The following is a 25,024-nucleotide window of genomic DNA, read 5'->3' on the forward strand; positions in this document are numbered from 1 at the left end:
CGTTGACCTATAACCCTTTTTTAATGACTCAACATAGAATCCCAATTTTAGGAGAGAAAGATCTAAATTAACTTGAAATGCAGTAGTCAAATAAGAACTTCAGTTAATTTTACTGAGTGTATAACACTTGATAGAATAGAATGACAAAATGGTTCAATATATGGTTCAATATATGTTCAAAAAATCGAAAATCCATCTTCAGTCAGTCCCATTTCCTTTGAAAAAAGACTTGATTTTGTTTTTCCAGGTGTAATTTATGAGATTAGGTTGATTGTTTGTGTTATTTAATGTTTTTGTGGTTGAATCTATGTTGCTCTAGACTTGGTAGGTCCACTACACTACAAGAAAAGTAGGCTTAAAACACGGAAGCATTTGCAACAGCACACTTGTCGCCAGGTTTTATTATTTAACTTTTTTTTTTTTTGGTTCAATATGATTGCAGTTCAGCAGATATGACAAGATAAGTGGAAGAAGCCGAGGGTTTGGAGATCCACTGTCCGTGGTGGAACCAAGAAGTAGACACTCGAAAAACAAAATTTGTGTTGCTTTGTTATATAGATTTTGTTAACTTCAGGGCCTCTGGGGTTTGGAGATCCACTGTCCGTGTTGTTAAAACTTATGTTGGTTTCAAATGATTGGAATCTATCCACACACAAAAAAAAAAAAAAAAAATTAGTTTTTTATATATATAATGTATAAATTGTTGTTTTTTGCATAGTGTTCATGTGAGGAATGAAACTTTAATGGGTTTTTAATATTAATGGGCTTTTAATATTTGAGCATTCCACTTTCATAAAAATGAAAGAAGGGTTCTATAATTGTATGCACATTGTGTGAAGAGGACTGGAGTTCTGCATTTTTATGAACACAAGCTTCAAATTTTATGATCCAAACACATCCTCAAGGAAAGAAGTTGATACGGATGCATGAGGTGTTGTGTTTGAATTCATTGTGACAATCCAATAGCTATTTGCCTGCAGGTCAGGTCAGCTCTGAAGTGGGAGATAAAAAGTAGAGAAAATCAACGGAGAAAGATAGGTGTTATGTTTATGTAAGAATGGTAGATCATGCTTGAGATATGTTCATTTTAGGTTTCCCCTAGCAGGATCCTTGCTATGATCTGCCTTTGTGGCTTTGTATTATGCTACCTTTGTCTCATAGAAAAGTTATGTATGTCTTGTTCAATTTCCTTCCCTTCTTTTTTTGCCTTTTCCTTTTCCTTTTTCTTTTCAATAGAAATATATATCCTGAAATACCTTCTAGTGCAATATACCTGCAGTTCTTTATGTGATGATGTTTTTCCTGGGTATCGGTTGTGGTCTTCCTTTTTGGTGCTGTTGTTTCAGACGTTGGCTGAAGATAAAAAATAATGTCTTCAATTAGTCTTTTCTAAAGGGGAGAAGAATACAGGCATACATTTTTTCTTTTCTTTTTTGTTTAAATGGTCATTTTGAACAACAGGAGTTCCCTAGGGGTGGTCTACATTGCGGTGTGGATTTGACTGGTAAAATATACTCAATTTTCCACAACTGAATACAAGTAAATGTGTTAGAAGGTTTTCCACAGAAAATTCGACTGCTTGGTATTATATTGATTTCAATCTGTTTTGATGTTTGCAATGTGTATGGCATATTTGGCAGATTTCGGATTTGCTTAAGCTGAAAGTCTTAACTTCATGTATGAAGTTAATGTATTATGAGATTAATTTATACTCATGTCAATTATTTGAATCATTTATTTCATATGATAAGATGTGAAGAGCATGCAAAAAATATGTTGCTCGGGGAAACCTAAATGGAACATTTCAAATCTATTGCAATAGTTCCCATTGTTGTGCATTAACCTTGTAACAGTTGCCATTACCCTGGCAATAGTGTCACCCAAAGCCTTCTTAGCTCTTTGCAATTCAGAAAAAACTAACTTAACCCACAGTTCCATAGGAAAATCTCAGAATCAAATATAGAAACAACAATATTAACCATCACTCTGTTGTCAACTAAAAATAACATCTTCAACCACCTTTGTGGTAACCTTAAAAAATAACTGTAGAGTGGTAACATCACAATAGTCACAGGAGCATATTTTAATTTCCCTTGCTTCCTTGATTATAATTTTTACTTGCATATAATTAAAAAATATACGCTTCTCATAATTAACAACCCAAAACAGGACGGCTCATTTAGTAAGGTTACATCTATCAAATCACATGTCATGTATCAATCTCATCTGTTTATCAAATATCTTGTGTATCAATCTCATCTGTTTATTGAACATCTTGAGTATTTTTTGTCCCTAATGAATTAACTGCATATCGGTAACATTTCTCCAAGACAGCATCATGAACCTGCAAAATATCCACCACTCATCAACCAAGGAGAAGATTGGAAAATTTTAAATATTATGGCCAGAACAAATAAAATAAATAAATAAAAGTACCTGCAAAATAAAAAATAAAATAAAAACAAAAATACAGGTTCCAAGATCAGAAAGCTATAAATGCAAGATATCGTGAAATAGACAACACATCCAATGGCTGTTATGTGTCCAATCCGATATACTTCACAGAATTTCAATGGCCCTTTTGTGTCCCATGAACTCTTGGAAACCTGGTGAACCAGAGTTAGCATCTATCCATGATAGATTAGATGTTCCAAACTAAATGAGACCATTAAGTTACCACACTTAACCAGATTGTGAAATGGACATGCCTGCCCAACAAATTCTTGAAGAACAAGCCCCCGACTGGGATGCTAGTGAATCTATGGATATATCTCTTTCATAAAATAAAATATATATATATATATATATATTAACATAAAAGGACTTCAGAGGAATGAGTTCATCATAATGTGTTCTAAATGCCTGTGAATGACCAAACCAGCCATTTAAGATTCCTAGGAGCTGATGAACCATGAAGTTAATGAGAAATTGTTCAACAAGCTAGAAAGATAAATCCAATGAAGTGATTGGGAATCTTCAGAAGATTAGTCAGTATAACATTGTGATTGGGAATCTTCAGAAGATTAGTCAGTGTAACATTGTTTTTCTTAAACATGAACTACTCTGTGTCTGTCAAGTAGCCACATTGATTTGGGTTTATAGCACATACATAAATGATGTTACGATCATTAATAAATTCTTTATTCGCAGTTTAGCGGTGGTTTTGTTTAATGATTTTGAAAATATATATATTTGAGGAGAGAAACTCACGTCGATGGCAGGAAATGATTATGACTTCATAAAGCATATAACTTTAGCTGTGCACTTTGAAGCATCTCAGATGTGGGAACAATTGAAGCAGTTCTTCACGACTTCGTCTCTGTGAGGGAAATATATACACATCAAAAAAAGGAAAGAAAAAAAAGAAAGAAACAACAGGAGAATCTACTAGTGTGTTACACGAAAAAAAATAAATAATAAAAAATAAAAAAATAAATAAGGGCAAAATACAAAGCCCACAAAGCCGTAGTTAAACTCTTGCTCCAATGTCAAAAGTGGCAAACCCCAAGCAAATCAAATTGACAACCAAAATAGGAAAAGCTATAAAAAACAACAAATCTAATGGAATTCCTATGGTGACTTAGAAGAATTTGAGTGGTGTAAAAGTAGTTAGGTTGACTGATTTGTTCAACAAAATATTACAAACTAAGAAGATGGTTGATGATTGAAAGAAAAATGCTCTTGGTACATGCATATAAGAAAAAACGTGATATGATATACCTTGATGCCAATGCATCCATTCACATCGAGGGTTGTAAGTGTGTTTGAGAAGAACCTTGACAGGGCCTCCAAGCACTTATCAGTAACACCAATAATACCAAACAAGCTGCAGTTTTTCCATCCATGAAATCAGTAACAGAAGTTATATTAAGAGGAAACTTTTTAATAGCCAGAAGATGACTGCACGACCATACGATTTCACCATAACAGTATGGAATGGCCAATGCTCATCAATCTTGCTAGTACTCTGTGTTTGATACTAGATGTGCATGTTGCACTAAAATTGTTTCAGCAAGGTTGCAATAAAATTCAATCAATAAAAAATTTGAACAATATGACAATGACCATCGTGTCATAGCTCAACTCAACTCAACTCGACAAGGCATTATCCCAAATCCCAATTACTTTAGTGTAAGCTACATGGATCCATTTCCTTGAATTGATTATGATAAATACAGCTACTTAAATTACAGATTTTATTTTGAGTTCATTCCAAATTATAGTTCAGCTTTCATATTTTCTGCATGCCATGTTCCAATAACTTGGGTATGGATGTCAGAGGTGTGTATGTGCCTAAAATCGGATTTATCTATTTCCAAATTTAAGAAATGAGGGACACAGCTAAATGTGATATTACTTAATGCTCTTTTGTTTTTGTTTCTAATGCTAAAATGGTGTTTTTATGTAACATAGAGCATCAGCCACCGATACTATACCCAATATGAAGCAACAATATCCAATTCACATAATAAGGGAGTTTTGACTTCATTGCATAATCGCATGGTATGCTCTTAAAAGCTTCTAAAGGCACAAACCAGACATAAAATGCATCAATTTTTCACATTCAATAATGTTAGTCTCATCAAGATTTAACCCCAAGGGGCCAAGTGGTAAAGACATAAGAATAAGATCCAAGGTCTCAAGTTTGAGTCTCCTAAGGGGCCACTAGAGGTTTGTGGTTGTTAACTTCAGGCCATATGCTTTCAACGTTCAATGCATACAAAATACGATTTTAAAATGGAATCCAAAAGGCTTTGACTAAAAATTAAAATAAAACATTTCTACAACTTACACTAGAATGTTCAATTGGAGCACAAATTCCCATTAGTCCACATCCAAGATGCTCTATACCATCTTCAAATAATTGGACTATGTTATAAGTCAATTTTTACCTTGTTCTTTCAATAATCAAACAATAACAACATGTTTTCTGTAAGAAAAAAGCACAAAATCTGCAATAGCACAAATGAATAGAACATGCAAGTGATGCAGACATATTTTCCAAAACCATAATTAATTTTTTTTGCTTGCCATACCCATTGAAAGGTTTTAATTTGCAATTGCAATCACTGCCAAACTTCCAAAGCATGGGTAAGTTCTGTCAATGGCCTATTGGCATAATTGATGAGTCATAGGCACTAACATTTCAATAACAACAGTTGAAAACAAAAGGAATAACAAATGGCATACTACCATAAAAGTTGCTATTTAAAAGCAACTTTAACTTAGAAGTCAAGAGAGAAGGTCAAATAATGATTCCCTGAAGAGTAGGTAACACAAAACAATTTACTAAGGGCAATTAGTTTTGGGTCCTCCAGGTACCACTCCTCATTTCCCCATTATGCTACCTAATTAGATGCCACAGATTCACCGTAAATCTAAAATTGGTAAAAAAAAAAATTAATACAAGAGATATAATTACTAATTTATTAAATATATGATTTCAAGGTCTAAAGATCGATACAAACAATCAAGAAAACTAATGGGTATAAGGGTAGATTATATGTATGCATATATGCATACCTATATGCATATGATATGCTATCTCTATGTGTGTGTGTATATATAAACAACGCCCAAATAGTACACATTAATATGTGTTGGGGAGGGAAAAGATTGGGTACACACCTAACCTTTGACATAGTACACAGAGTGGCTGCCTCGAGACTTAAACTCATAACTTCAAGGTTATTAGGCTAAGATTTTTACCATTGAACCAATGGTCACCCCTGTGTGTGCGCGGGCGCATATATATATATATATATATATATGTATATCTTAAATATACAAATATGATAAAGTAACATTTCTCATAGGAAAGTAAGTTTCCAGTAAACCAAAAAATGGGTAAACAAGAAGTATTATCATTGAATCTGTAAACAACGTTCAAGATTATCATTATCAAAGGGTTCAATAAAACCACAATACACATACACACAACGAAATGATTTTCTAGATAATAATTTTTGAAGAATTCATCAAGAAAATTGGTTGCACCTGTCTTCAACTAGCCTAAGTTGAAAGAAAAGAATTCATCAAAAAAAAATTATTTATATTTTTTGGAAAATTTTGATAAAACTCTAATTTGAACGAGAGTGTTAAGATGAGTTGGGTTTTCCATATCACACTAATCTTGCACATAGCTTTCAAATCCAAAATTTCATATCAGGAAGTACTAAACAATCTAAGAAGGCTCTTTTGATTCTAACATATTAATCAAAAACTCAAACAAGGTCTACAATTTCTTACATATCTATTGGTTTTCATAAAAAAATCATATGATCAAAACAAGACCCATATAACTTATTCTATCAAACAACACCATTCAAGCTCGATCCACAGATCATCTTAAGATAAGTAAAAACACCAATTAGATTATATTATTTTATTATAAATTTTCTTTTACACATTATTATGTTAAAATTAGTGTTTGTTTTATATGTCTAGATTTTTTATTTTACTTGTGTCTAATAAAAATTTGGATCTGCCAAACTTTAAAAATAAAAAATAAATAAAAAAAAACTAAAACTTAAAAGTAATTTTGTAGCTTAAAAACAGAGAAAATTTATTTTATATAAAAATTTACATTTAAAAAAAAACTTGTTTAGATTTTTCTACTTAGGTGCACTTTTAGATTTTCTCAAAAAAGCTTGAGCTGGGTCACCTGTGTGTTTAATCAGCATGTAGACGTATAATGCTATAGCAAAGAGAAAGCAATTAAACAAATGCCAATATGATTGAGAACCGATGTTAATTTTGAATGTGAACAAAACTTAATGTCATCAGCTATTCATTTTTTAGGGTTAGGGTTTTGAAATCAAAGCCCTATCTTGGGTGGTTACAGATGTTAATTTTGACTGAGAACAAACCTTAATATTAGATATTCAATAAGGGTTAGGGTTAGGTTTTTGAAATCAAAGCCCCAATGGCACAGCTATCTTGGGTGGCTGTAAATAGGAACATACCTGACCTACAGAAGAGAGCTCTCGTAAATATTCAATTCGACTAGAAGGGAAAATATTTGCTGACAAACCCATGGTGGAGACGTGAACAAAGTGATGGCTTGTGAAGAAGATGTCGACAACGGTGGCATGGATCGCCGACAGGGCTGGTGGTCTTTGGCCATGGCAGAAGCTTCGGCTATGGTGGAAGAGAAAAGAAAAGAGAAGAGCAATAGAGAGAGGGAGGCCAATCGTTCTTCTCTCGCTAATGGTGGAAGAGAAGAGAAAGGTGAAGAGCAAGTAAGAGAGGCTATGGTGGAAGAGAAGAGAAAGGTGAAGAACGGTGGCCCTGACGCTTGACCGTTGGACTTCGACAATCTCTGCAGCTTCGGCTATGGTGGAAGAGAGGAGGGAGGAGAAGAGAAGAGCAAGAGCACGAACCAGAGCAAGAGAGGGAGGCAACTGACTTGGGACCGTTGGACTTCTGATTTTGGCAACCGGTTACACCGGTTGCCAATTCAAAATTAGATTATTAAAATAATTTAGTTATATGATAGTTATAAGATAATATGGTATATATAAATAACTAAATATAACTAAGTTATGAGTTAATATGAGAATAGTTATGATTTATATGATATTAGTTATGATATCAAACCACATAATCTCATAACTAATGTATGGTACATCCAAATGTACCATAGCATCACCCCTTGTTAAGTACTCCAACTTCTTCTTCTTTGGCGTTGTAAGATTCCAACTCCAAGTTCTCTGAAAGTGGAGTAATATGGCAAAGTGTGCGAGTAAAAATATATAAAGGGAAAGAAAAAATGGAGTGAAGTGAAAACAAAATATCTAACTTTAGGCAAAACAAAAAGTAATCTCAAGCTTCACAAAGTTTGATAAAATCAAACTTTCCGTGCACTAAAGTCACATAAACCACTCGAGCAGAGAGTAGATCTAGTAATAAATTCTAGATTTAAGTAACTCACCATTGATTACTGCTCAAGCGATAATTATAACTCAATCACAGTGACTCAGGTTTGAATATACGTACATACTCTAAGAACTCTGCTTATGCCAACTTACACATGCATAAAGTATAACAAAAGTAAACTCTAAAAATAACATAATTACATAAATATGAGTATTTGGGTCACTGTACGGGGAGCAAATATTCAGGCAAGCCCGTATTCCTTCCTTCCAAGCTCCGTTTCTGTCCGATCACCTGCGAGTACAACAGCGGTGAGCTACCCGGCGGTGTGTAGCCGGAAAACCCCTCCGACAATCAAGTTAGCACACACCTTAGGACCGAGAGAGAGAGAGGAGTGTTTGAGTGTAAGAATTCCTTACAAAGTGTTCGTCTGTCTGCGTATGGGGGGCGCAGACATGCTTATATAACCTCTGCGCCCCATATCCACTCCCAGTCATCTCCTGACACGTGGCTCCACTATCCCATCTGTCAGCATAAACCTTGCTGAACACCACCTAACCCAACTTCCAGCCCACTCTACTGGGAGCTCGGCAGCCGGGCTGCAGCTTCACGGCTGCCAACAGCCATACTGCACTTCAAAACCAAGTGCTTCCAATAACCGAGCTTCGTTTCAGCCGTGCTCGGCCGCATTCCGGAGACACCGAGCACGGGATTGGTCATTCCGGTCAACCAAAGGCCTTCCTGCCGAGCTTCAGGCACGAATCTTCACGCCGAGCTATGGGTGCGCGCCTTCCGACCGAGCAACGCACGAACCATAAAGCCCTTCTAGGCCGCGGACGTTTCAGCCAAGCTCTCACTTGACCGGCCTTCATACCAAAGAGCCCAAGTAGCTCGGCTCCGTAGGCCCTTTGCCATTACTGAGCAAAACCACGGCACAATCTTGAAGCCAAATACCTCGGCCCAATCTTGTTTGGCCGAAACTAGATCATAAATCTCCCTCTCAATTGCCCCTTAATTCCGCCCGCGCTAGCGTGACTGGGATTACATTACAAGGTCCGCTCGGCGACTTCCCTCTTGGCGAGCAAGATCAGCTCGGCCATGAAACTCCAAAGAAGGCGAGCAAGGTCCGCTCCACTACTTCCTTCTTGGCGGACAAGATCAGCTTGGCCAAGGAACTCCAAAGAAGGGGAGCAAGGTCCGTTTCGCGACTTCCTTCTTGGCGGACAAGATCAGCTCGGCCAAGGAACTCCAAAGAAAGCGAGCTAGGTCCGCTCCGCGACTTCCTTCTTGGTGGACAAGATCAGCTCGGCCAAGGAACTCCAAAGAAGGGGAGCAAGGTCCGCTCCGCCACTTCCTTCTTGGCGGACAAGATCAGCTCGGCCAAGGAACTCCAAAGAAGGGGAGCAAGGTCCGCTCCGCGACTTCATTCTTGGCGGACAAGATCAGCTCGGCCAAGGAACTCCAAAGAAGGCGAGCTAGGTCCCCTCCGCGACTTCCTTCTTGGCGGAAAAGATCAGCTCGGCCAAGGAACTCCAAAGAAGGCGAGCTAGGTCCGCCCCGCGACTTCCTTCTTGGCGGACAAGATCAGCTCGGCCAAGGAACTCCAAAGAAGGGGAGCTAGGTCCGCTCCGCGACTTCCTTCTTGGCAGACAAGATCAGCTCGGCCAAGGAACTCCAAAGAAGGCGAGCTAGGTCCGCTCCGCGACTTCCTTCTTGGCGAACAAGATCAGCTCGGCCAAGGAACTCCAAAGAAGGCGAGCTAGGTCCGCTCCGCGACTTCCTTCTTGGCGGACAAGATCAGCTCGGCCAAGGAACTCCAAAGAAGGCGAGCTAGGTCCACTCCGCGACTTCCTTCTTGGCGGACAAGATCAGCTCGGCCAAGGAACTCCAAAGAAAGGGAGCAAGGTCCGCTCCGCCACTTCCTTCTTGGCGGACAAGATCAGCTCGGCCAAGGAACTCCAAAGAAGGGGAGCTAGGTCCGCTCCGCGACTTCCTTCTTGGCGGACAAGATCAGCTCGGCCAAGGAACTCCAAAGAAGGCGAGCTAGGTCCGCTCCGCGACTTCTTTCTTGGCGGACAAGATCAGCTCGACCAAGGAACTCCAAAGAAGGGGAGCAAGGTCCGCTCCGCCACTTCCTTCTTGGCGGACAAGATCAGCTCGGCCAAGGAACTCCAAAGAAGGGGAGCTAGGTCCGCTCCGCGACTTCCTTCTTGGCGGACAAGATCAGCTGGGCCAAGGAACTCCAAAGAAGGCAAGCTAGGTCCGCTCCGCAACTTCCTTCTTGGCGGACAAGATCAGCTCGGCCAAGGAACTCCAAAGAAGGGGAGCAAGGTCCGCTCCGCGACTTCCTTCTTGGCGGACAAGATCAGCTCGGCCAAGGAACTCCAAAGAAGGTGAGCTAGGTCCGCTCCGCGACTTCCTTCTTGGCGGACAAGATCAGCTCGGCCAAGGAACTCCAAAGAAGGGGAGCAAGGTCCGCTCCGCGACTTCCTTCTTGGCGGACAAGATCAGCTCGGCCAAGGAACTCCAAAGAAGGCGAGCTAGGTCCGCTCCGCGACTTCCTTCTTGGCGGACAAGATCAGCTCGGCCAAGGAACTCCAAAGAAGGGGAGCATGGTCCGCTCCGCGACTTCCTTCTTGGCGGACAAGATCAGCTCGGCCAAGGAACTCCAAAGAAGGCGAGCTAGGTCCGCTCCGCGACTTCCTTCTTGGCAGACAAGATCAGCTCGGCCAAGGAACTCCAAAGAAGGCGAGCTAGGTCCGCTCCGCGACTTCCTTCTTGGCGAACAAGATCAGCTCGGCCAAGGAACTCCAAAGAAGGCGAGCTAGGTCCGCTCCGCGACTTCCTTCTTGGCAGACAAGATCAGCTCGGCCAAGGAACTCCAAAGAAGGCGAGCTAGGTCCGCTCCGCGACTTCCTTCTTGGCGAACAAGATCAGCTCGGCCAAGGAACTCCAAAGAAGGCGAGCTAGGTCCGCTCCGCGACTTCCTTCTTGGCGGACAAGATCAGCTCGGCCAAGGAACTCCAAAGAAGGCGAGCTAGGTCCACTCCACGACTTCCTTCTTGGCGGACAAGATCAGCTCGGCCAAGGAACTCCAAAGAAAGGGAGCAAGGTCCGCTCCGCCACTTCCTTCTTGGCGGACAAGATCAGCTCGGCCAAGGAACTCCAAAGAAGGGGAGCTAGGTCCTCTCCGCGACTTCCTTCTTGGCGGACAAGATCAGCTCGGCAAAGGAACTCCAAAGAAGGCGAGCTAGGTCCGCTCCGCGACTTCTTTCTTGGCGGACAAGATCAGCTCGACCAAGGAACTCCAAAGAAGGGGAGCAAGGTCCGCTCCGCCACTTCCTTCTTGGCAGACAAGATCAGCTCGGCCAAGGAACTCCAAAGAAGGCGAGCTAGGTCCGCTCCGCCACTTCCTTCTTGGCAGACAAGATCAGCTCGGCCAAGGAACTCCAAAGAAGGCGAGCTAGGTCCGCTCCGCGACTTCCTTCTTGGCGGACAAGATCAGCTCGGCCAAGGAACTCCAAAGAAGGGGAGCAAGGTCCGCTCCGCGACTTCCTTCTTGGCAGACAAGATCAGCTCGGCCAAGGAACTCCAAAGAAGGTGAGCAAGGTCTGCTCCGCGACTTTCTTCTTGGCGGACAAGATCAACTCGGCCAAGGAACTCCAAAGAAGGCGAGCTAGGTCCGCTCCGCGACTTCCTTCTTGGCGGACAAGATCAGCTCGGCCAAGGAACTCCAAAGAATGGGAGCAAGGTCCGCTTTGCCACTTCCTTCTTGGCGGACAAGATCAGCTCGGCCAAGGAACTCCAAAGAAGGGGAGCAAGGTCCGCTTCGCGACTTCCTTCTTTCTTGGCGAGCAACATTAGCTCAGCTAAAACTTCGGAGTTAAACAAATCATCAACTCGCCAGCCAGAGTAAAACATCTCGGCTGGAACCTCGCAGTTGAGCAAATCATCAACTCTTCAGCCGGAGTAAATCATCTCGACTGGACCCTCGGAGTTAAGCAAACCATCAACCCGTCAGCCAGAGTAAAACATCTCGGCTGGAACCTCCCAGTTGAACAAATCATCAACTCGCCAGCCGGAGTAAAACATCTCGGCTGGAACCTCGGAGTTGAACAAATCATCAACTCGCCAGCCGGAGTAAATCATCTTGGCTGGAACCTCGGAGTTGAACAAATCATCAACTCTTCAGCCGGAGTAAATCATCTCGGCTGGAACCTTGCAGTTGAGCAAATCATCAACTCTTCAGCCGGAGTAAATCATCTCAGCTGGAACCTCGGAGTTGAACAAATCAACTCGCCAGCCGGAGTAAATCATCTCGGCTGGAACAGAAGAGTAGGCCCCTCATCCACTATTATTTCGGACACAACAAAGCTCTTCAGCAAAAGTAATTCACTTCTATTACATTGACAAAAAGAGTATTTGCATTCAGAAGTATAGGGGAAACAAGTCCCTCAAAAAATTACATAAGGCCGCATTCCATGGCCGGGGTACGCCTATGCCATCCAAATCTTCTAAGCGGTATGCCCCCTTGCCCGGTTATCTTGTAAGGCTCTTTCTAGTTTGCCCCTAGCTTGCCTTCACCCGGCACTAGTGCGTTGCCCATGACCTTCCTTAAAACCCAGTCGCCCACTTGCCCGTGGTTATCGAGGTTGTCTCTGCGGTGGACGTCGCTGTATCGTCCTCTACTCGGATGTGCTCATTGATGCGCTGCATTAGGTGCCACATGGATGTCTGCTGGCTCATTGTAAGCGAATCCCTCAGCCTATGTCCGAGTGGGAGACCGCGCTTATATTGGGTGATTGCCAGTTTGACTGGGCAGTCTAGGATCTCATTGAAGGTATCCCAGTACCTGGAGTTGTACGCCTTGAGAGTGTCGCTCGGTTCCATCCTGACACTAAGTAAATGATCGACTTCCTTTGGTGTTTTTGTGTTGGTTTTGAAGCGCGTCACAAAGGCTTTGGCCAACTGATGCCACTGTTGTATGCTCCCTTCCGGCAACCTCTCGAACCACTTCAAGCCCAGCTCACCTAAACTTGACGGGAAGATCAGGCACATAAGTCCGTCATTTCGCCTATGTCCGGCCATAACCTGTCGGAAGTGGCTCACATGCATGTAAGGATCGGTTTTTCCATCGTAGAGTGTGAACTTAGGCTGGTGGAAGCCTGCCGGAAGCGGTGTTGTCTCTATTTCCAGGGAAAAAAGGGTGGCACTTAACCTGGCCAAATTTGAATCCACTAGGAGTGGTGCTGCCTGGTGGGGTGGAGGCATTTCGACCTCCTCGCTGGCATGAACCCCGTAGGATAACTGCTGGAACGCCGGTATCCTCTGGGCTTCGCGCTGGCGAGCCCGCTCCTTCAAGACCGCCCGAAAATCCTCCGAATGAGCGGAGTAAGAGTACCTCGATGTTGTCACCGGACGCGAGGGCCGGTAAGTGCTGTCTTGCGCGCTAGACTTCTCTGCATGCAGGTCAGAATCACCAACCTGGTAACTTCTGGTGATAGAAATGGATGGAGTGCGTCGCTAACTCTGTCTGCCTGAACGGCGGGATGGGGTGCGCTCACTGTGGTCACCCACTCCAGCTACACCTTTCCCTTTGACATGCCGTTTGAGCTCCTCCATCTCCGCTGCCATTTGTCGGATGACAGCGTCTTGGTCCCTCAACTTGTATTCCAAACGTCGGGCATGTGATTCTCTCCGCCGCCAATGACCATTCGGACTTCGTGAATGACCATAACTTCTTCCGCGATTATCCTGCGCGTCTCCTGACTGTCCTCCGGTGGGCGTCTCCAAGTCCGCCATTGGATGGATGGCGAGAGGTCCCTCTCTCCTTCGGGTATACTCCGGGGTGGCTCCGTCTATGGCAGACAACGGAAACTCATCGTTGTTCGCCATAGACGGCAATCAGACGAGCTTGGAAGACAAGGTTTTGTCTGTCAAGTTTCCCACAGATGGCGCCAATTGTATGGGGAGCAAATATTCAGGCAAGCCCGTATTCCTTCCTTCCAAGCTCCGTTTCTGTCCGATCACCTGCGAACACAACAGCGGTGAGCTACCCAGCGGTGTGTGGCTGGAAAACCCCTCCGACGATCAAGTTAGCACACACCTTAGGACCGAGAGAGAGAGAGGAGTGTTTGAGTGTAAGAATTCCTTACAAAGTGTTCGTCTGTCTGCGTATGGGGGGCGCAGACATGCTTATATACCCTCTGCGCCCCATATCCACTCCCAGTCATCTCCTGGCACGTGGCTCTGCTATCCCATCTGTCAGCATAAACCTTGCTGAACACCACCTAACCCAACTGCCAGCCCACTCTACTGGGAGCTCGGCAGCCGGGCTGCAGCTTCTCGGCTGCCAACAGCCATACTGCACTTCAAGACCAAGTGCTTCCAATAACCGAGCTTCGTTTCAGCCGTGCTCGACCGCATTCCGGCGACACCGAGCACGGGATTGGTCATTCCGGTCAACCAAAGGCCTTCCTGCCGAGCTTCAGGCACGAATCTTCACGCCGAGCTATGGGTGCGCGCCTTCCGACCGAGCAACGCACGAACCATGAAGCCCTTCCAGGCCGCGGACGTTTCAGCCGAGCTCTCACTTGACCGGCCTTCATACCAAAGAGCCCAAGTAGCTCGGCTCCGCAGGCCCTTTGCCATTACGGAGCAAAACCACGGCACAATCTTGAAGCCAAATACCTCGGCCCAATCTTGTTTGGCCGAAACTAGATCATAAATCTCCCTCTCAGTCACTATAAGGGAATTGGGCAATAATGGATGGTGGGGTGGGGAGCATTGATGATGAGAATGGTAGATGGGGAAAAGTAAAGATGGAGGCATTAAAGGTTGTTTATCTATGAAGGTGTGAGTAGGGGATAGTAGTGATGTGGGGTAGGGTGGGAATGATGGTTGTAAGGATGAGGATGGGGGGAAGTAAATTTGGATAGATGGCAAGTTGTTTAGTAGTGAAAATTAAAAGTGGAGAACGGTGGTGGTCCTGTAAGGTGGAGTAGGTAGAACTGCAAACAAATTGAGTTATTCATAAACAACTCAAGCTCAACTTGTTTTCTAAATGATGAGCTTGGACCAAATTTTAGGAATCGTTTAGTGATATAGCTAAGCTCGAGTAAAACCAAGTTTAACAAAAATAGGCTTTTAAATATAAATATATATAAATTACTTTTACTTTAAATAATATATCAATTATATTAATATCATTTTATTTTATTTTATTTTTTGTTTGTGTTTGGTGTTTGTGCAAATTTACATATCATGTAAAGAGATTATCTTGTTTGATCTTTTATCACAATACTCAAGGAAGGCCTTTTATCAAGGCATGGTATCAATTAAAAATCAGTATATACTTTCGCTGATACAAGTTGATATCATTTAGATTAGATATATGAAATTGAGCTAGAGATTTGGCAAACTTTTATGCCTTATTGACATAATCAACACATTGTAAAATACAAGTAATTCTCAATTTCTAAGTCCATGATATGAAAAAATTAAAACTAGTAATGAATTTGAAATGTAACTTGTTAGTCTATTTGGTCATCCACATTAAACTAAAATATTAACTTCTCTCTCTTCCTTTCAAATAAAACTAACAATTATTTTCAACCCATTTTACTAGGCATTCCCATTGGGAGCACAATCCTTGTGTTTTGGTAAACTAAAACTACTTGCCATAATATTATATATTTATATATATATATATATATATGTATGTATATATACTGTAACAAGGCTTAATACACAATTGGAATACAAAACACTGTCATAAGGAAAGAATCTCTCACCAAAACCTAAGCTAAAAAATAAATAAATACCTTTCAAAGGCAAAGAGGATAGAAATATAAAAATGCTCTATTTCAAAACTCTACACGCTAGGTAAAAGACATACTAATTTTTTTTTTTTTTTTTTTAGATAGCAAAAACCAATACAAATAATTTAGGCAATTAACTTGCACTTACGTGCTTTATATTCTTGCCAAGGCGATACTTTTTTTGTGGGCTTGATAGAACGATTTGTATTAGTTTTCTGTCATGCAAGCTTAGTTTATAAATTTTCTACTAAAACTTCCTTATGTTTTCTTCTCTACATACGTTTGTTTGGCAGATTAGATTGAATGAGATTATGAGTACAATATGATTGAATGAGGAGATTATTAGTTGGTGGTATTAAGTTGGAGATGTAAGATAAATTGTTTTTTGTTTGTGTACTAGTGTGGTGATATTAGTTTGTTAGGATTAAATCTATAAATTACATAAAAGCCCTTATCACATAGAAGATATTTTTGTTGACTTTATAGAATGAGAGGTAAAATGGTCTTTTTATCATCAATCCATGGGATTGGAATGCTAATCCCACCCCTCCCATGGTAATGCTAATCCCACCAAGGAATTAGTAGTCCCATACCACTTCTCTACAAACAAACATGCTATAAATGCAGGGCCGGCCCTGAGGGCAGGTAAGAGAGGCATGCGCCTTGGGCCCCCAAATCTGAGCTGAAAATAGGGGCCCCAAATATAATTTTATATTTTAGATATAAAAAAAAGAGACCCAAATACTATAAGCTCAATTGAACATAGGACCAAAAAAAAATCAACAAGACTAGATTTTTTATTTTTATTTTAAGTATTTGTAATAATTGCTTCCTATCTTAATATATGAAAGTAAATTTTTGTTTATAATTTTAATGATTATATGTGCAAGTAAATTTTTTTGTGGGTACAAACAAATAAAAAAGTTGTAACTTATCATTTTATCCATAAATTTTTATTTATTTTTTTTCAATGTAAAATGGCCCCATTTTCGAAATTCGCCTTGGACCCCCTAAATCTCATGGCCAGCCTGTATAAATGAGCCCCATGGATTAATAATCCAATCCCTTCTCCCAAACCTCCAATCAAACATGGTCTGATCCGCCCATCCTCATCCTTGTCTTCATTTTTACTAAGGGTGATAACTAATATTACTTGTTGAATTATTCATTTAGTCGCCAAAGCTGGATTTTCTTGTAGTGTTTGGCACCATAAGTTTTAATATTATTTAGGCTACTTATCTTACTAGAAGTACCGACTACCATTTTCACCTTTTCACAATCAACATTAACTTTAGTTTCTTCGTCTGTCTCTTGGGGAGAAATAAAAAAATAATCGATAAAAAAAGGAAAATATGAATAAAAGATTCCCAAATAATTGGAGTTAGAAGTTGAACAACTTGACATTTCTGTACTAATTTCCTTGATTACTACATCTTTGCCCTTCTTCCTCTCCACTTCACGTATTCATCATTCTCCTCCTTAACCCCTATTCTTGCTTAAGATTGAAAATGTATGTTGGTTAGATAACTCACTTTTGAGGGACAAGACTTTGATGATTGCCCAAAAAGACTCATACTAGGCGCATATATATAAACAGATCTACTAAGGCTATGTTTGGTTTATGTATTTGGGGGGAATTTGGAAAGCGAAAAGGAAAAAGTGTGTGAAATTAGGTGAAATGTAGGTACGTTTTATTCACATTTCACCTACATTTTCTCTTTCCCTTTCTAGAATATCTTTTTCCTTTCCCTTTCCAAGTCCCTCTCAAAATTCTTGAACCAAACACAGCCTAAGAGAAAGAAAATGGAAAAAAAAAATGAGGGAAAAAAGAAGGGAGACTCACCATACCATGTACATTGCTCCACCGCCATCACTTATCAACACCATCATTGATAACCACCATCACTCAAACGCTGGTGCCATTGTTCATAGCCACCATTGTCTACCACTGTCATGAAAGAAAAGATTAACGATGAGAGAGAAGAGAAAGAGATACTAAAATCAAAGAGCATTAATTTTTTAGTTCCAAAAAAGAGAGGGACGAGAGACACCGTATCATCAGTTAGCTGTCAAAGAGATAAGGTTAATCCAATAGCCAACATTCAACACTTGGAGAATAAAGTTAAAAATTAAGAATATTTTACTAGTCAAGTTTCCCGCTCCCTATCACGAATCCACAAAGGTACTCACAATGAAACAGTAGCTGGCCATACACCTATTTGAAATCGATAGTGATGGCACGAGTCAGGCCAGTTTGGGTAATTTAAGCGGGTTGGTGGTTCTTATGAAGAATTGTAATTCACACTATGATTCTTCGTGCCGCCCTTATTAAAACACAACAAGAGTGTCATATACACCAAATTTTATCACCGTTTTATTTCAGTACTAATGTTGTAAGACATCACTCTCCTCGATTTTTCTTTATATATATTTTTTTCAAATATGAATCTAACTAAGTTACAACATGAAATGGAGGGGGAAAAAAAAGGCAGGTGCATATAACATTCTTGTAAAAATAATACTTCTATGAAGCACTAGCACTTCAAAATAAGTGTTGTAGTTGTGTTGGGCACAGGGACCCAATAGAGAAACAGAGACACTTCAAGAACATGTATATGACAAGCCACTTGCAAGATAGAGACACGTAAGGGACACGCTACATGGTGTGCATGTTTATTTAATTAATTTTTTTTAAAAGACACTTCGGGGAGACGTCGATTATACTTTGGGGATATGCCAAGTAGTTTTTTTTTTTTTTTCCTATTTCTTTAGTGTTTTTGATGGATATTGGATGTCCAATGTTTATTCATTTTTGCTTAGATTTAAATACTTAATAGATCATTCATAAAAAAAAGAAATAAAATATAAGTATTAATTTAAAAGTATTTTTTTGTTTAATATCAAATTAATATTAATTTTTATTGTTTGTGGATGTAATATATATCTATATAGCAAATAAAAATATATATATATATATTTTATTATCATGTTTCCACTGTGTCCATGTCCTTATTTTTTTGAAATCACCAAGTCTCGTGTCCGAGCCCACATCCATGCTTCTTAAGGTTTTGAAACCCGGACCGGATCGGCCGGTTCAACCGATTGAACCGGTGACCGGATGGGGTTCCGGTCCGGTTAGCCCTCTTAAACCGGTCAAGTGCAAAAACCGGGGTATTTATTGAAAATCGGTAAAACCCCCGGTTAAACCAGTGAACCGGTTGACCCGGTCACGGGTTGACCGAACCGGGACGATTTTCTTGTATATATTAAAAAAAAATATTCAGATCTTATTTTATTTTTGTTTGTTGATCTTCATTCATTTCAGAGAGAGCGGCGGCTAGGGCTTCACTTCTTCACACAGGTATCTCTTCCTCTTCATTCATTTCCGATCTGTCTCTCTATTTTTTTCCGCCATTAATGAATCAAATTGATGGATCTTTGATCTCTATTTTTTTCTTCACTTCTTCACACAGGTATTTCAAATTGAAGGAAAATTTTCAGATCTACTTTTATTTTTTTCCGACAGCCAATCTCAGCCTCCAGCCTCCCCAGGTATTATTTTGATGGATCTTTGATCTCTTTCTTTGTTTTTTAGAAATTTCGGGTCTGCGCTTGACAGAACCAAAATCAACACTTGAATCTCCGAAGGCTCTATTTTTTTTCTTCACTTGAATCAACACACAGGTATCTCAAATTGAAGAAGAAGGCTCTGTTTTTACAAATCAACTTTTGATAAAAAAAAAATAATAATAATAATAAAACACTTGGGTCTACACTTGAAGAAGGCTCTGTTTTTTTTTTTTTAGAGAGGAAAAGAAGAAGGCTTTGTTTAGGTTTAGAAATCAACTTTTGATAAAAAAAAAAATAATAATAATAAAACACTTGAAGAATGCTTTGTTTAGGAATTATGCACACTGTTGATGAATTATATATATATATATATATATATATAATTGTCTCTTAAGATGATTTAGATCAATATTATTTATTTTTTGATTGTAGCTAGCTTGTATTGGTACGGAAGGATTAAATGAACATATTGAATTAGTGTTTTGAAATTTTTTAAGGGAAAATTACTATTCAGAGGTGTCAATAAAAATATATTACAAATTTATGATGAAATTTATAATTTTAATTATTAATATTTGTAATATTTACCATGTATTTATAATTAGTTGTTGTTGTGTTTTGATTTGTTCATTTTTAAATAATCACTCTTGTAATAGTCGAATTGAAAAATCAAAAGCTTCATGTGGATCCTACATGTGATTATGATCCCATTAAAAAAATTATTTAAGTTAATTTTTTTTCATTTGTTCTTATTCTACCTGGTAGTTGTGAGAGATGTCATCTAGCCAAAATTCAACAGCTAATTCCACCCAAGCCACAAGGGGAAAATCTGATATTGCATGGGCACATGTTATTGAGGGACGAGATGTTAATGGGAAGAAAACTTACTCATGTATGTATTGTGGGAAAACTATTAAAGGTGGAGGGATTAATAGAACGAAGCAACATCTTGCAAAGAAGTCGGGTGAGGTTGGGCCATGTAAAAAAGTTCCCCCAGATATTCAGTATCAAATCCATGAGGCTTTGAAAGCATTTTATGAAAAGAAGAAGCAAAGTGTAGAAAATTATGATGAATTAAATCCTTATGGTCCAGGTGGTTTTCAATTTGAGAGTGATGATGTTTACGTTAATGTTGATGATGATGATGAGGTTGTGGAAACAATTTCTCAAAACAATAAGGGCATTTCAATCAATGAAGGAGCTGGAAGTGGGAATAAGAGTAGAGCACCAATGACATATAAAGGGAAGGGGAAGAAACATGAACCAACAAAAATCGGTGATTATTTTGCACCAAGGACCACTCCGGGTTCTCAACCAACTATCAAAAGTGCCCTCCAAACTAAAGAAGCCATACACAGAGCACATATGATTGTTGGCAAATTCTTTTATGATACTTGTATTCTAATCAATGCTGTGAACTCCATTTATTGTTAGCCCATGTTTGATGCCGCAATTGCCATTGGTCCAGGATATAAGGTCCCTACTTACCATCAACTTCGAGTTCCTTTATTGAGTGACTCAAAAAAAGAGCTTCAATTGTATATTGACACTTTGAAGAGTTCATGGGCTACGTGTGGATGTACTATTATGGGTGATGGTTGGACTGATGGTAGACAAAGAAATCTAATAAATTTTCTTGTGTATAGCCCTATGGGAATTGCTTTTGTGAAATCAATTGATGCCTCTGATGCTGTCAAAGATGCTACTCTTCTTTCTAAATTGTTTCTAGAGGTTATTGAGTGGGTGGGAGTGTCGAATGTTGTTCATATGGTGACAGATAATGGAGCAAATTATAAAGCTACTGGAGGACTTGTAAATGCAACTTACAAATCTATAAATTGGTCTCCATGTGCAGCTCATTGCTTGAACTTAATCTTAAGTAAAATTTCCAATATGAATCATGTGCATGAGCTTGCTATTAAGGCATCAACGGTGACAAGGTACATATATAACCGTTCATAGTTGTTAGCTCTGTTGAGAAAGAAGAAGAGTTGGACTGAAATTGTGTGCCCAGGAGCAACGCGCTTTGCCACTACTTTCCTTGCATTGCATAGTATTCATGAGCATATGCATGATTTGTAAGCTTTGGTGACAAGTAAGGAGTTTACAATTTCAAGGTTTGCCAAAGAGAAGAAAGTAAAGGATGCCATTGATATCATTTTAGATAAACTATTTTGGAAGGATTGCTTCATCACTGTTAAGATTGTTGAGCCACTTATGCGTCTTTTGCGTATTGTTGATGGAGATGAGAAACCGTCCATGGGATATGTTTATGAAGGCATGTATAGGGCAATCAAAGGTATTAAAGATATTTTCAAGAGAAATAAGAGGTTGTATAGGCCTTACACAACAATCATTAAAACTCGTTGGGATAATCAATTGCGGAAGAATATACATGCGGCAGCTTATTGGTTGAACCTAACTTTTCAATATGATCAAGCTTCATTTTGCAAAAAGTCAGAGGTTATGAATAGTGTACTTGATGTGATTGAAACTAAAGCCACATCAAGTAAAATGAAGCTCATGAATGAACTTAGATTGTTTCGAGATCGACAAGATAGTTTTGGAAGAGAGCTTGCCATTACTACATCTAAGAAAACACAACCTGGTAATCACTCTCTCTTTTTTTTTTAATAGTAATTATCATTATTATTTGATTTTGATTGGAATATTTTATCTCATTTATCTATTTCTTATTTCTTTTTATTTTTTATAATATTTTTCTTTCTTTCTTGATAATAAGATGAATGGTGGAAGATGTTTGGACATAGTGCTCCAAATTTGCAAAAGTTGGCCATTCGAATTCTTAGTCAAACTAGCAGCTCTTCTGGGTGTGAAAGGAATTGGAGTGTCTTTGAACGCATACATACAAAGAAGAGGAATAGACTAGAACATCATAGGCTTAATGATCTTGTGTATGTTCATTACAACTTGCGATTAAAGAATAGGTAAATTAATCTTTCTCACATAGTAACTAATGGATTCTTTATTTTATTCGTTTATTTAGTCTTACAATTGAATCAATATAGGAGGTATTACAAAACAAGGAATTATGATCCCATTGACATTGAAAGCATTGACAAAACCGAGTTTTGGATTATTGAAGAAGAAAGACTAGAACAAGAGGAGCTTCCATTGATTGATTATGATGAGCTCGAAAAAATGCTTTATGAAGAAGATGAGCCTCCACGATATAAGAAACAATGTCATGGTCTATGAGATGGTTAGAAAATAATGTTTCATCATTATGCAACAATTTTTTTTTTTTTTATCTATCATTATCAAAATGATAGCTTAATGATTTTATTTTAACTATTGTAGATGATGTTGAGGATGATATGGAGGTAGAACTTCTTGGAGATGATATTGACTTGGGATCTTTTGGTAACGTGAACATTGATAATAGATCAAACAATCCGAGCTCTAGTGCAAATGCGAACGAAAATGATAATGATGATTGGCTAAATTATCGTCCCTAGGAGATTTCGGCTATTGTTTGTGATGTTATATTGTGTTGTGTTGAATTTTTTTCTTTGGACTTAGTTTGTTGATGTCTGTAAACTTTGAACTTTGTTTTGTCTTTTTTGTAACTTATGTTTTATGGATTGCTTTAGTTGGATGCTTTCATAATTTTTATTACTATGATTGTTGTTTTTGATGGCTAAATTTTCATCTTTAATTTGTTGTTAGTATGTGAAGTGTTATGGCTTATATTTAGGATTTTTTTTTTCTTTTAAAGTATAGAAAAATATCACTAAAAATATTTAAGAATTTTTTTTAAAAAAAAATCAAAAATTTAATATTTAAATTATTAATTTATATTTTTTTAAAAATTATTTATGACGTCACAGTTCGATCCGGTTCAACCCACTGGTTGAACCGGTGACCCGTCCACCCGATCATTTTTCCGGTTCGTTCACCGGTCCGGATTTTAAAACCTTCTTAGGTCTACTTCATTCGAAAATAAAGATCAAGAAGTTAATCTAATAGATTATTAAAGACCATGATGAATCACACTAATTTAAATTATAAAATTCACAAATGTGTTACTTGATTAAGACTTATACTATTTAGTACTTAGTGACATCTTTTGAAATATATATATATATATATACATATACATAAAATTGAATACAAAATTAACAATAAAGACAGAAATAAGTCACCTGTTATAAGCTTGTATGAAATACTCATCTTAAAAGTAGTTTCATGCCCCTCATAGATAATAACTCGATGTAGCAGGCACCGATAGTCTACCCCTTTAGGATTCACAACCTATCTTCCTCAAGTGTGTGCACTCATAATGAGGGAGATGCAAAAATTAGCCTTTGACGAACTGTTCCCAAAATGTAGAGCGCAGGGGAAGGGAAGAAGGGTATGTAACAACACGAAGGAGAAGCATGTATTTAAAGTGGAAGTCTAGAGATTTTAGAGTCCAATCAAATCTCACCGAAAAGAGAAATGTCAACATTATGGAATCATAACGTTGTCATTCTAAATGTCCCCATGCAGCCTTCTTTTTTATAGGTAAAAAAAAATGTCGACATTCTAGGGGAAGAGAAAATTTTATTTTACCCCAAACTATTACTTAAAAATCAATTCAACATATTTCCTTTTAATTATATCAATTTTCCACCTAAACTATGCGATTTTGGATCAATTTAACCGTTTTCGTTAGTTGTCATCTAAGTTGGATGAATTTGTTGACTTGACACCTAGACTTTATCTAAAAGTTCATTTTAATCCCAAAACTATCGCCAAATATCAATTATAACTCAGAATATGTTAGAAAATTAAATTTAAATATCATTGGCAATTAATTATTTTTTAATATTCTCTTAAAATTATCTTTTGCGCTACCTATTAAATGTTAGTAAGGTAAATTACAACAACAAAAAAAAATTCTTTCTTTGTTAATCCATGGAGGTTTCCAACAATTTATAATTTTATATAATACATCCCTATTTACAAAATCACTTGTAATCTCTCTCTCATTATCGCACAAGCTCACGTGCATTTTGTTGGACAATCTTGCATGTACACTGTGTGCATAAGCGAATTACAGAAACGTTATTCCAAAAGCGGTATTGTAAAATAATTAAAATATAATTATAGTAAAAAAATTACCCCATCGTCTGAAATTAGTCTCTTATTCACTATTCCAAAATATTAGTTTCTTTTTAAAAATCAATGACTAAAATAATATAAATTTTCTATTTTACCTTTTTTAACATTTATTAACATTACTTTTGAAGTGTAATAATTGTACTACCAAATGGTAGTTTTGGAAAATTAATATTTTTGAAATGTAATAATTATACTACAAAAAAAAGTTAAATTATCTAAAATTGACTATTATTTTGGAACAGAATGAGTATTATAATACCAGATATGGAATAAAAATTAATTTTTAATAGACAATAAATAAAGATAAAACCTATTAAAGTATGAAAATAAGACTTACAGAAGGGTGTGTGGGGAAAGAGTTCGGCTAAAATAGTCCACTAACCACCAGGGGTGGTGGCCTGGTGGAGAATGCGGGGCATTCCACAGCCGCGTGCTAGGGTCGATTCCTAGGGAGGGAGTGTTTGAAATCACTTTGGTGAATACGCTCTATAAATCCCCTCGACACCTGCTCACTGCTGTGGCGCGTGTTCGCGCTCCATTGGTGCCTTGGTGGTGGGTCTCTCAATTGGTGGGGGTTAATTCTTGGCTGGCAACCGGTTACCCCGGGGTCAGGGCCCAACGGGGCCATGATG

At 38.7% G+C, this 25,024-nt stretch overlaps 1 long non-coding RNA gene across 2 annotated transcripts; it reads right to left on the reverse strand.

Moving 5' to 3' along the window:
• Positions 1 to 1,936: 1,936 nt before the first annotated feature.
• LOC145802077 (uncharacterized) lies at positions 1,937 to 23,612 on the reverse strand. 2 transcript variants are annotated; one of them, XR_014344345.1, is made up of 5 exons: positions 23,432 to 23,612; positions 17,539 to 17,643; positions 3,721 to 3,826; positions 3,211 to 3,319; positions 1,937 to 2,344 (listed from the first exon to the last, which is right to left on the reverse strand). It is a non-coding gene; the product is annotated as an uncharacterized LOC145802077 (long non-coding RNA). The 2 variants fall into 2 exon arrangements; XR_014344344.1 differs by lacking the exon at positions 23,432 to 23,612 and having other exon boundaries at positions 17,539 to 18,029.
• Positions 23,613 to 25,024: the final 1,412 nt, after the last annotated feature.

The sequence above is a fragment of the Camellia sinensis genome, chromosome 11 (assembly GCF_055761805.1).
Source record: "Camellia sinensis isolate YWXY chromosome 11, ASM5576180v1, whole genome shotgun sequence".
In the NCBI taxonomy this organism is placed as follows: Eukaryota; Viridiplantae; Streptophyta; class Magnoliopsida; order Ericales; family Theaceae; genus Camellia; species Camellia sinensis.